Here is a 13,450-nt window from a genome sequence, read left to right on the forward strand (position 1 = left end):
CTACATGCTGTCGGGTGTGAGGTTATTCGTACTTGAAGCTGCGCGGTAATAGCATTTTATAACCGTGTGGGATTGTCTGACATATTAAGGGACTTCTACTTTTGTAGTTTGTTTTGTGCCATAATTGAGTGTGGTTGTGTGACTGGTGATGATTTGTGTCAATATAAAGGTACTTTTCTTGTGCCTATATCTTCAGAATGTTAGGAGTTTGACTAGCAAAAGAGCATATATGTGACTGTGAGAAAACGATGGATGGTCAAATTATTTCTTCCTTGAACACTAACTTGATGATCTGGAAAAGGTTATTCACTTGGCAGATAATTTAGACATGATTTTTCTATTGGATCAAATAAATATATTATGGGGAAGAGCATAAAATCAATATAGTTGGGTTTTGTTTTATTTTTTAAGAAAGATAATTTCAAAGGTAGCCCTAGGGTAACCGCTTTTTCCTCTGCCACAGCCCTTCAAAGTAGACATTCTTTCTTTTCTACTGTTAAGGGGATATTATTGGGTAAGTTTGAGAGGCCATCCAACTAATAAAACAATAAAATAACTTTATGCATAAGAAGAGTGAATTTCATTAGAGTCCAGCATTAGTCAGATTTCCTGAATTCTAGATCAAGCCCTTGTCCCCATTTTCTTTTGAACATACCTTGGCTCACAGAGAGCAAAGAACTTAGGGCTGTAGGTCTGTTGGCAAGCCTGGACTTGCCTTCGCTTGCATCAAGACCTCATGGCCTTTTAAAAAAAAATAATCACAAACTTGTGAATTTCCAACACAAAGGAGATGGAGCTGTCATTTCACCACTCCTTCGGAGGGGAAAGCTAATAAAGCTTGTCTGATTTTCAGGACCATTTACCAAATACTTTGATCTCTTCCAAATAATGTGAATGGAGTAGCAAGTTTGGTGTCCAAGATAGTTGAATGAATGAACCTGTGTGCTTGATCCAGTATAGCTATGTGAAATAAAGATGGTCAAATTGCACTGACTTAGAGGGAGTCGAAGTGTTAAAGTGGAGCAAAAATTTTGTCATTGTATACATGGGAGACGTAGATTGGTTTTTTGTTTTTTGTTTTTTTTTAAGAGATACACATTCTGGTTTCAAATTGGACAGCATGCATTGATCTCAAGCTATCTCTGTTTGATTCTGGGTTATCTCATTTGGCTTTTGAGTAGTTGTGATGATTTCTTGCAAGAGAAAGGAGGCTATTGTTTAAAGTAAAAAACAGGAATTATTAACCTGAGATGAATAGGTTCCATGTGGATGGGCTTCTTATTGTATGTTAAACTTGTGACATTTTGTATGTATAGATAAATGTGATTTTTCTTTTCAGAGAAAGTATAGGCAGCTTTATCAGATTGACAGAGGTACTTTGACCCAAAAAAGTGAAGACCTTTAGAAATACAGACTGCAGGAGCTGAGGAGGACTTTTTTTTTAGCATACCATGCAATATACTTAATATAAAAAATAGTATATATTTTTTGGAAGGATATGGCTCCTGTCAATGGTAACCTTTGAGGCTAGAAGAGAGGACTTACAGTAAAGGGGAAGAAGTGACAAAGAGGACTTTAAGCATTACTGATAATCTATTTTTTCCTTACAAGGAAAACATATTACTCATGTATTTAATTTTAAAATTCAAAAAAAATGGAGACGTTGAAGATTTTGGAACAAGAAAGTGAGTCAAGAATCCTAAACTCTGTGGAAGCAGACAAAATCCAGAAAAACATGCAAAAGACTGCAGAGAGGAAGGAAACTCAGGCAATAATTTTTCATAGGCCCCAGGTGCCTTATTGTTTATCAGCTGGCAGTTTCAGATTTATGTTATGGCCTATTTTGACCTTGTAGACCCTTAAGGATTAGTTACTGCTTCAACCCAGCAACTAGAGCCCTGTGGTAGTGGTTACCCATGAACAGCACTGGTGAGTATATTCTTTTTCCTGGCATTGGATCATTTTCTTTGAGAATCTTTATCAATGCTGGCCAATGATTTTGACCTTCTGCCAATAGATTGGGGTTTATACCAGCACATATGAGTCAGACATTTAATCAGTGATCTCAGGAAAGTATTTAAGGTACTCTAGTGTTTTTATAATTATTTTTCACTAAGTTTTTATTAAAAAAATTTTAAGCTATAGGAAAAGCAAGAGAATATTATAATGATGTACACTCTATATCCTTTACATACATTCACCAGTTTTTAACATTTTTCACCATTTTCTTAATCTCTGTCTACACCTATTTACATATTTTTGTTTGTTTTTTGCTCTATTTATGAGTAAGTGCAACATTATGAGTATTCATTATCAAGAAAACACGTAAGAAATTTAACATTGATTCATAATATCTAATATATAATCTGTATTTAAATTGCCTTTGTTGTTTCCCTGATATCCTATATGTGCATTTAAAAAAAATTGATACAGGGACTTCCCTGGTGGCGCAGTAGTTAAGAATCTGCTTGCCAATGCAGCGGATGCGGGTTCGAGCCCTGGTCCAGGAAGATTCCACATACCACGGAGCAACTAAGCCCCTGTGCCACAACTACTGAGCCTGCGTTCTAGATCCCGTGAGCCACAACTACCGAGCCCACTCGCTGCAACTACTGAAGCCCGTGCGCCTAGAGCCCGTGCTCTGCAACAAAAGAACCGACCACAGTGAGAAGCCTGCGCACCGCAACAAAGAGTAGCCCTCGCTCACCACAACTAGAGAAAGCCCGCAGCGTGCGGCAACAAAGACCCAGCACAGTCAAAAATAAAATAAATAAATTTATTTTAAAAATTAATACACAATCCAAATCAAGGTCACATATTGCATTGGATGGGCCCTTTTTAAAAAAAAAAATTTATATTTCACAGTTCTGGAGGCTGGGAACTCCAAGATCAAGGTACAGGCAGATTTGGTTCCTGGTGAGAGCCCTTCCTGGGTAACCATCTCACCGTTTTCTCACATGGTGGAGAGAGGTCATATCTTTTTAATGTAGAGCAGTATTCTCCTTACCTGTTTTGTGTTTCACAATGACATTTTAAAGAGTCGAAGAATCTAGAACGTTTGTCTTGTACAGTGCCTAACATTCTGGATTTGTTTGTTTTGTCATGATTAGGTTAAGTTTAAATATATTTTACAAGAATACTAGGGGTGGTGCTGTATACTTCCTATTGTATCACATCAAGAAGCACATAATTTAAGTTTGATCCATTATTGGTAATACTAAAGTTGATCACTTTGATTTGAGTAGTGTGTGTACCTGATTTCTCCATAATAAACGTTGCTTTTTTTCTTTGTAAGTCAAGAAGTAATCTGACAGGAATATTTTGAGACCATTTCACATATAACATTTTGCCTAATGTTTTTAGCATCCGTTGATGATTCTTGCCTAAATAAGTTATAAAATTAGGGCTTGCAGTGGTGATTTTTAATTTTATCATTCTCTTATATAAAAGCTTTGCCTTTCCCCCCTTTTCTTCTCTATATCTGGGTTTTCTATTTTGAGTATCTCTAACTGATGGATTTTTTTTGTCATTTGAAGTATTTTAGCACAAGGAACAAAGTATTTTAGTCCATTTATTACCATCATTCTTTGTTTTGCTCAAATTGTACAAATTTGGCCTCTCAAGCTGACTCCTGTAATCCCCATTTGTCATTGAGCAATTCCTTACTTTTTGACACAGGTATTCAAGACTTATATTGTACATTCTCTGTCCCAGGCCTGGAGTTAGCCACTTTCTGAGGAGATTTTTTGAGATGATCTTTTCAAATATATATCCTTAACAAAGATATAGTTATTTGTGGTACACATGCAATGGAATGTTATGCATCCAATAAACTTGGATTTATAAAGATAATAAATTTTAAATTAACAAGAATGAATCTTAAATATTTAATTCAGTATTATATTGGTGATATCTACCCATGTTCATTATTAATGTGCTATATAATATATGTGAATGGCTGGATAGATAGTCCTATTCTATTGTTTAGATTTACCACAATTTATTTAAATCCCTATGATGAACATTATGTTGCCATTTTTTTCAACATAATAAATGATACTCCCATCAGCACTCTTTTGCATTCACTTATGGGCACCTGTCAGATTGTTACTTCTGAGAAATCAATAAAAATGAAGAGTTAGGTTAAAGATGAGGATATTTATCAAGCATTATAATATAAAATGTATTAGGTACTTAAGAAAGATACAAAGATGAAAAGTTATTTTAGCCTAGCAAAGAAGATAAAAGCTGTACTGAAGTAATTCTAAGAGTATATAAAAGTCATTTCCAAGTTACAAATACATGTTCTGGAAGTTCAGTGGAGGGATATATTCTTCCCACAGGGACTACTGTTATCTCATGTACAAAATATAAAGGACTTTTTTTTTTTTTTTTTGCAGCACGCCGGCCTCTCACTGCTGTGGCCTCTCCTGCCGCGGAGCACAGGCCCCGGACGTGCAGGCCCAGCGGCCATGGCCCACGGGCCCAGCCACTCCGCGGCACGTGGGATCCTCCCAGACCCGGGCACGAACCCGCGCCCCCCGCATCGGCAGGCGGACTCCCAACCACTGCGCCACCAGGGAAGCCCAGAATCTCTTGATAGTAATGGATTTTGTGAGGTCAGCTTTACTTGCAGTTTTTCTTTTGATGACCTTATTAAATCAAAACTGAAGATAGTTGAATAAGGCAATTTGATAGCTGTTTGGGATAGTTTGGCCCAATTGGGCTGGTTCAGAAGTAAAGTTAAATAGACTAGCACTATTTTAGGTACTAGCACTATTAAAGGTATTTAAACCTTTAGCAAAAGGTTTAAATAACTTCCAGTAATTATGTTTTAGGCAGGAATTGAACACACGACTGTATATTTCACAAACAAAACACTCATTCAAATTTCAAGAACTCACAATAAACTCCAATTAGGAAAAACATAGCAATAGTTTAAAAATTATCCAGAGTCTCTATTTTTTTTTATTATTTGAAAACAGCTTCTATTTAACCAAGTATAAAAATGTTAGAAAAATATACATGTTCTTGAGCATAATAAATGGTCATTATTGAAAACTTTAGAAATAAACTTAAAAAGAAAAAAAACTTAATCCCTGATAATCTCATAGCCAAGAGATAACCACATTCTAGGTTTATCTTACCAAGTGCCATTTATATATTTATATAGTCACAGAAAATGATGTCATATACTATATACTGTTTAATAATCTGCCTTTTCCGTGTTTTGAAACATAAAATATTGCATTGAAATTCATATAACTTTCAAATGTTCATAATATTTAAAAACAGACCATTAGTGTTTTGAAGTAATGATGGAATACATTTTGAGTATTTATGACTGAGTTATTAAAAGTTGTTAATATGGTGTATGTTTTATTGTGACATGTATATTAAAGATTACATGGAATCTGTTGAGCATCATAATTTCTTCTAATCATTCTACACTTGTCAGAATGCTGGAACATATCTGAATAGTTCCTCATTCATGATGGCCATCTCCTAGATCTTGATCTTGGCTTTGGGTGATTAGGAATTTGTCATTGCAGGGCTAGTGACTTTCAAGACTTCTAAGAGGAGTAGAGATCATTGAACTCTATGCTGGAAAACTAGAGGGATCTCATCTGGCTAGAGAAGGACATCTTCTTACCAAAATTTTAAATCTATCATCTGGAGCTTGTTTGTCCCTTTGTGTTTTTTCCAAGTGCTTGTCTGAATTTTTGGTTCATGTTCTCAGAAAATAGAGTTTTGCAGAGTTGTGCAAAGACAACTCTGCCCATAGCTTTATTTTCCCATTGTTCACACTTTTTTCTAGGTCTTCCTAGGATGGCCTTGCTTTCCTGATAACCATGGAATTGGGGTTCAGTTATTGAACAGCCAGAGCCTGGCCTGTTCCTTATCTTTTGCTATATGTAAGATGGTTAGGTTCTAATCTCATTATAATGTCCTTATTGAATCATGAGATAAACGTAGTTAAAGGACAAGCGACAAGAGTCTAGGTGAGTGAGGAGAAATCACACAAGGTGAAACCATTACCTAATAAAGTTCAGTTTTGCAGTTAACAGGAATTATTACAATGTTATTTGAAAAGTTGCCTTAGAAGCTACAGTACAATGGGGGAAATTAAAATTAAGTCCACTTCAGTATGACCTAGCAAAAGAATTTAATTTTCATCCCCTCTGTTAACTGGTAGCTTTCAAAGATAGTTTCTATTAAATTTGGGTATATATAAAAGAATATTTATTAAATATATTTAAGGTGTAATGACTCACAATACAGCAAAACCTGTGTACCATCTACCTTTTTTTTTTTTTTTTGCGGTACGCGGGCCTCCCACCGCTGTGGCCCCTCCCGTTGCGGAGCACAGGCTCCGGACGCGCAGGCTCAGCGGCCATGGCCCACGGGCCCAGCCGCTTCACGGCATGTGGGATCCTCCCGGACCGGGGCACGAACCCGCGTCCCCTGCATCAGCAGGCAGACTCTCAACCACTGCGCCACCAGGGAAGCCCCCAACTACCTATTTTAAGAAAGAGGATATTACTACTAACTTTGAAGACCCTTACATATCTACTCCCTTTCCTCTCCCCACAACCATAATAGTTATCCTGAATTTTGTGTTCATAATTCTGTTGTTTTTCTTTATAGTTTAAACCATGTACTCCAAAACTATGTTGTTTATCTATGCATATATTTTAGTTTTATATAAATATACATTCTATGATTTGCTTTTTAAAAATATTTATTTATTTTGGCTGCTAAGTGTCTTAGTTGCAGCACACTGGATATTCATTGCGGCACGCAGGATCTTTAGTTGGGGCATGCAGGCTCTTAGTTGCAGCATGTGAACTCTTAGTTGTGGTATGTGGGATCTAGTTCCCCGACCAGGGATCGAAACTGGGCCCCCTGCATTGGGAGCATGGAGTCTTACCCACTGGACCACCAGGGAAGTCCCTATGACTTGCTTTCTTTGTCAACATATTAGTGTGAGATTTAGCCATATAGCTATAATTCATTTTCACTGCTGTATGGTATTCTATTGCGTGAGTATATCATGTTTTTAAATCCATTTTCTATAAATAGCAATGTAGATTGTTTCAAAATTTGATATTACAGTGCTGCTATAAACATTCTTGTACATGTTTACTGATGGATATGCAGAGGTTGCTGTAGCGCAGAGGTGTGCAAACTTTTTCCATATAAAGACATACAGGAAATACTTTAGACTTTGCAGGTCCAATAGCCTCTATTACAACTCATCAGTTCTGCCATTGTAGCATGACAGCAGCAATGGACAATATGTAAAAGAATGAGTGTGGCTGTGTTCCAATAAAACTTTATTTACAAAAACAGGCAGTGGCAGGATTTAGCCAGTGGGCCATAGTTTGCCAGCCTCTATTCTAGGATATATATTATGAATGTGGTATCACTAAACATAGGGTATTTGGAGCATGCAAATATCTTCAGCTTTACTAGACAATGTGCAATATTTTCCAAAGGAGATTTTTCAATTTTTATTCTTTACTAACATTTGAAATTCTGAAAATTTTAAGTTTAGGCCAATCTGGTATATGGATATGAAATGAAATCTCATTTTGGTTTTAATTTGCATTTCCCTGATTAAGGTTAAATTTTTTTGTTTTGAAACATATGTTTATTGGCCATTTGTCTAACATGAAATGCCTCTTAAAGTTCTGTGCTCATTTTTTTCTTGGGTTGTCATTGTTAATTATAGAACTTTATAAAAAATATTTTGGATGTTTTTGTGTTAGTCATATGTGTTGAAAATATCTTCTCCCAGTTTATAGCTTGTCTTTTCATTCTCTAGGGAATCTTTTAATAAATAGAAGTTCAATGTCAGATTTATTAAAATTTTTTAAAGAGTGTTCTTTTTTTGTGTTTTAAGAAATCATTATCTTACACTAAGGTCATAAATTTAGCTTCCTACATTATCTTCTTAAGGGTTTATAGTTTTGTCTTCCACATTTTTGGTTGTTATAAAATCTTTTGGGGGATTTCCCTCATGGCACAGTGGTTAAGAATCCGGCTGCCAATGCAGGTGACACAGGTTCAAGCCCTGGTCCGGGAAGATCCCACATGCCATGGAGCAACTAAGCCCTGTGCTCTAGAGCTCGTGAGTCACAACTACTGAGCCCTGCGTGCCACAACTATTGAAGCCCGCATGCCTAGAGCCTGTGCTCCGCAACAAAGACAAGCCACCGCTATGAGAAGCCCACTCACTGCAATGAAGAGTAGCCCCCGCTGGCCACAACTAGAGAAAGCCCATGCGCAGCGATGAAGACCAATGCAGCCAAAAATAAATAAATAAATAAATAATACTTAAAAAAAAATCTTTTGGAATCAATCTCTTTCTGTAAAATAAAGGAGTGTAATTTATATGTGCATGCGCAGCAAATGTCCCAAAATATGAAAAGGCTATCTTTTCCCCTATTACTGACGGTCATAAATTATGTTATATGTAGGAGAGTTCCCTTTTTTCCACACCCTCTCCATCTGGTGGCAGATGTTAACTAGCCTTACTGTGGTGATCATTTTGCAATGTATGCAAATATGGAAAAATCATGTACACCTGAAACTAAAATAATGTTTATGTCATCTATACCTAAAAAGAAAAAAAAAAAAAGATTTCCTACCTCGAGGAAAAAACTCTCAAAATTTCATGATGGAATAAAAACTTGAAACCATTTAACACAATCTATCAAACAAGAAAAAAAATTTCAGATTATTTTTTGTATACCAGAATTGTTTTTATTTTGGTGCATTTGTCTTAAGCCAAATATTGATTTTAAAACTTAGCTATTAAGCATTCAGTCAAAATGTGGTTTCAATGAACTTCTCCAAGGAACAGTATTATATGAAATTTTAATTTAAATTTCTTTACGTACTGGAAATACATTTCAAATGTATTTCTTCATTTGGGTCACGCTCAAAGAAGCTTGAGAAACACATCATATTCTAAAACCATATACTAAGGGAACGAAAATGACTTGAGGCTGTGTCAAGTTATCTTTCCATCATAAACAAGTCTTAGAAATATAATTTCTAATCTCTGGAATTATAATTAACCTAGAAAAGGTAAATCAGACATTCTGGATAAGTGGTATTCCTTTGCATTCTTTTAATTGTATGTTAGATGTTATTTATGTTTTATGTAGAGTATTTATATCTATTATCATTTACAGCATTTATCTATTATTATCTGCTCTTGTTTGATTTTGAAACTAGGGCTATGGTACTAGCCTCACAGAATGAGCTTCAAAAATTTTATTAGGGGAGGGGTTTTGAAAAATTTCAAGTGTAGAACTAATTGTTCTAGATTTCTCATAAAACACAAACTACTAGGGAGGTGGTCTAGTGGTTAGGATTCAGCACTTTCACTGCCATGGCCCGGGTTCAGTTCCTGGTTGGGGAACTGAGATCCCGCAAGCTGTGCAGCATGGCTAAAAATAAAAATAAAAACAAAACCCTACAAACTACTAAATCTCAACTGAGATAAAGCAGATATCCCAAATAACCAGATAACCATAAAGAAACTGAATTTATACTGTAAAGCTCCCCAAAAAGAAATCCTGGGGCCCAGGTGTCTCCACTGGCAGTTTATTACAAACATTTGAAGAATGAACACAGATTTTACACAACTTCTTCCAGAAAATAGAAGAAACACTTCCCAACTCATTTTATGAGACCAGTACTACACTGATCCCCAAGTGAGACAAAGACTTGGGGGGAAAAAAAAACCATCATAATTTTAGACACAAAAATCCTCAACAAAATGTTACCAAATCAAATCCAACAAGGAAATTATACAACATACTGAGTGGGATTTATTACAGGTATATAAGACAGATTTGACATTTAAAAAAAATCAATGTAATCCACCATATCAACATGTTGAAGAAGAAAAATCCTATGATCAAGTGCTTCAGAAAAATTTTAATTGCTGCAGAAAGAGCATTCTATAATATCCAACATCCATTCATGATTAAAAAAAAAAAAACCTTAAGAGGTTAGGAACAGAGGGGAACAACTTCAATTTTAAAAAGAGCACCGGGAGGGTGGAGTCAAAATGGCTACTAGTACACGGAATTTACACCTCTTCACAACTAGGGCACCTACCAGGCACCAGTGGGGGACCATGGTACCAAAGGGTATGGGAGAAACCCCCAGCAACTGGGTAGGACGTGGGGCATGAGGGGAGAGAAGCAGAAGGAGAAGTGGAGGTGGGATGGGACTGGCGACCCTGAGGGACGGCTGGGGGAGGGGAAGGGAACCCATGCCCGAAGGGGGAAATTGGGGAACCACTGGGAAGGCAGAGGATCAAAAGGGAGCATGGCCAGCTTTCCCCTGCCCACTTGGGCCCCCAGAAACCTGCTGAGATCCCGGGCCTGATCCTCTGCCCACCTAGGCCCCCTCCAGCCACGTGCGTCCTGAGGGAGTGGGAGGGAGGGATGGGGGAGCAAAAGTAAAGGCCAGACCTCTGGGATCAGCACACTTGAGGGGTGGCTAGGGGAGGCAAGGAGTTCCTACACCCAGTGGGGCCCACTCACGGTTAGGGGTCCAGTGGCAACAAGGGAGACCCTGTGGGAGACAGTGGGGAGGGGCGCAAAGGAACAGAAGGGAACAGAGCCAGTGCTTTCCCTGTCCACTTAGGCACCAGGGAGACTGTTGGGCTCTCAGGCCTAATCCTCTGCCCTTGGAGCCTCTCCTGCCATGCAGAACCAAAGCCCTGCCCTTACCCCCACCCAGCACCCTACCTCTACACTCGGAGACCCCCTGCAACAAGCTGGGCCTAAACCCCACCCACACTCCATCACTCAGGGCTCTACCTCCAAACTCCAAAACCCCACACTGTAGAGACCCTGCATTAGACGTGCTGCCTCTCCCCCTTTGTGCAGGTCTTAAGCAGAGGCCCCACCCCACACTTGAACTTTGCCCCACCACTCCCCACTCCACACTCAAACGTCACCCCCCCCCCGCCTAGGCCCCACCCACCCTAAACCCCTCCCTTGCCTAAGTTCCACCCCTTCCTAAACTCCACCCATTAAACGCACCAACCTTCAAAGTATAGGGGTCCCAGAAGAAGGAGAGAAAAAGAAATGGTCTGAGAAAATATTTGAAGAGATTATAGTATAAAATCTCCCTAACACAGGAAATAGTCAATGAAGTCCAGGAAGCACAGAGAGTACCATATAGGATAAACCCAAAGAGAAACACATCAAGACACATATTAATCAAACTATCAAACATTAAATAGAAAGAAAAAATATTAAAAGCAGCAAGGGAAATAATATACAAGGGAATCCCCATAAGGTTAACACCTGATTTTTCAGCAAAAACTCTACAAGCCAGAAGGGAGAGGCAGGACATATTTAAAGTGATGAAAGGGAAAAACCTATAATCAAGATTACTCTACCCAGCAAGGATTTGCTTTAAAGATAAGCAAAAGTTAAGAGAATTCAACACCACCAACCAGCTTTACAACAAATGCTAAAGGAACTCCTCTAGGCAGGAAACACATGAGAAGGAAAAGACCTACAATAACAAACCCAAAACAATTAAGAAAATGGTAAGAGAAACATACATATTGATAACTACCTTAAATGTAAATGGATTAAATGCGCCAACCAAAAGACATAGACTGGCTGAATGGGTACAAAAACAAGACCCGTATATATGCTGTCTACAAGAGACCCACTTTGGACCTAGGGACACATACAGACTGAAAGAGAGGGGATGGAAAAAGGATATTCCACACAAATGGAAATCAAAGAAAGCTGGAGTAGCAATTCTCATGTCAGACAAAATAGACTTCAAAATAAAGACTATTATAAGAGATAAAGAAGGACACTATATAATGATCAAGGGATCAACCAAGAAGGTATAACAATTGTAAATATTTATGCACCCAACATAGGAACACCTCAATACATAAGGCAAATGCTAACAGCCATAAAAGGAGAAATCAACAGTAACACAATGACAGTAGGGGACTTTAACACCCCACTTTCACCAATGGACATATCATCCAAAATGAAAATAAATAAGGAAACACAAGCTTTAAATGACACATTAAACAAGATGTACTTAAGTGATATTTATAGGACATTCCATTCAAAAACAACAGAATACACTTTCTTCTCAAGTGCTCATGGAACGTTCTCCAGGATAGACCATATCCGGGGTCACAAATCAAGCCTTGGTAAATTTAAAAAAACTGAAATCATATCAAGTATCTTTTCTGACCGCAACGCTATGAGACTAGGTATCAATTATAGGAAAAAACTGTAAAAAATACAAACACATGGAGGCTAAACAATATGCTACTAAATAAACAAGAGCTCACTGAAGAAATCAAAGAGGAAATAAAATATACCTAGAAACAAATGACAATGAAAACACGATGACCCAAAACCTATGGGATGCAGCAAAAGCAGTTCTAAGAGGGAAGTTTATAGCAATACAACCCTACCTAAAGAAACAAGAAAAATCTCAAATATTAACAACCTAACCTTACACCTAAAGCAATTAGAGAAAGAACAAAAAAAAATAAACCCCAAAGTTAGCAGAAGGAAAGAAATCATAAAGATCAGATCAGAAATAAATGAAAAAGAAATGAAGGAAACAATAGCAAAGGTCAATAAACCTAAAAGCTGGTTCTTTGAGAAGATAAACAAAATTGATAGACCATTAGCCAGACTCATCAAGAAAAAAAGGGAGAAGACTCAAATCAACAGAATTAGAAATGAAAAAGGAGAAGTAACAACTGACACTGCAGAAATACGAAGGATCATGAGAGATTACTACAAGCAACTATATGACAATGAAATGGATAACCTGGAAAAATGGACAAAATCTTAGAAGAGCACAACCTTCTGAGACTGAACCAGGAAGAGAAAATATAAACAGACCAATCACAAGCACTGAAACTGAAACTGTGATTAAAAATCTTCCAACAAACAAAAGCCCAGGACCAGATGGCTTCACAGGCGAATTCTATCAAACATTTAGAGAAGAGCTAACACCTCCCCTTCTCAAACTCTTCCAAAATATAGCAGAGACAGGAACACTCCCAAACTCCTTCTACGAGGCCACCATCACCCTGATACCAAAACCAGACAAAGATGTCACAAAAAAAGAAAACTACAGGCCAATATCTCTGATGAACATAGATGCAAATATCCTTGACAAAATACTAGCAAACAGAATCCAACAGCACATTAAAAGGATCATACACCATGATCAAGTGGGGTTTATTCCAGGAATGCACGGATTCTTCAATATACACAAATCAATCAATGTGATAAAACATATTAACATATTGAAGGAGAAAAACCATATGATCATCTCAATAGATGCAGAAAAAGCTTTTGACAAAATTCAACACCCATTTATGATAAAAACTCTCCACAAAGTAGGCATAGAGGGAACC

Source organism: Leucopleurus acutus (assembly GCF_964270905.1).
Source record: "Leucopleurus acutus genome assembly, chromosome: 20".
Taxonomy (NCBI): domain Eukaryota; kingdom Metazoa; phylum Chordata; class Mammalia; order Artiodactyla; family Delphinidae; genus Leucopleurus; species Leucopleurus acutus.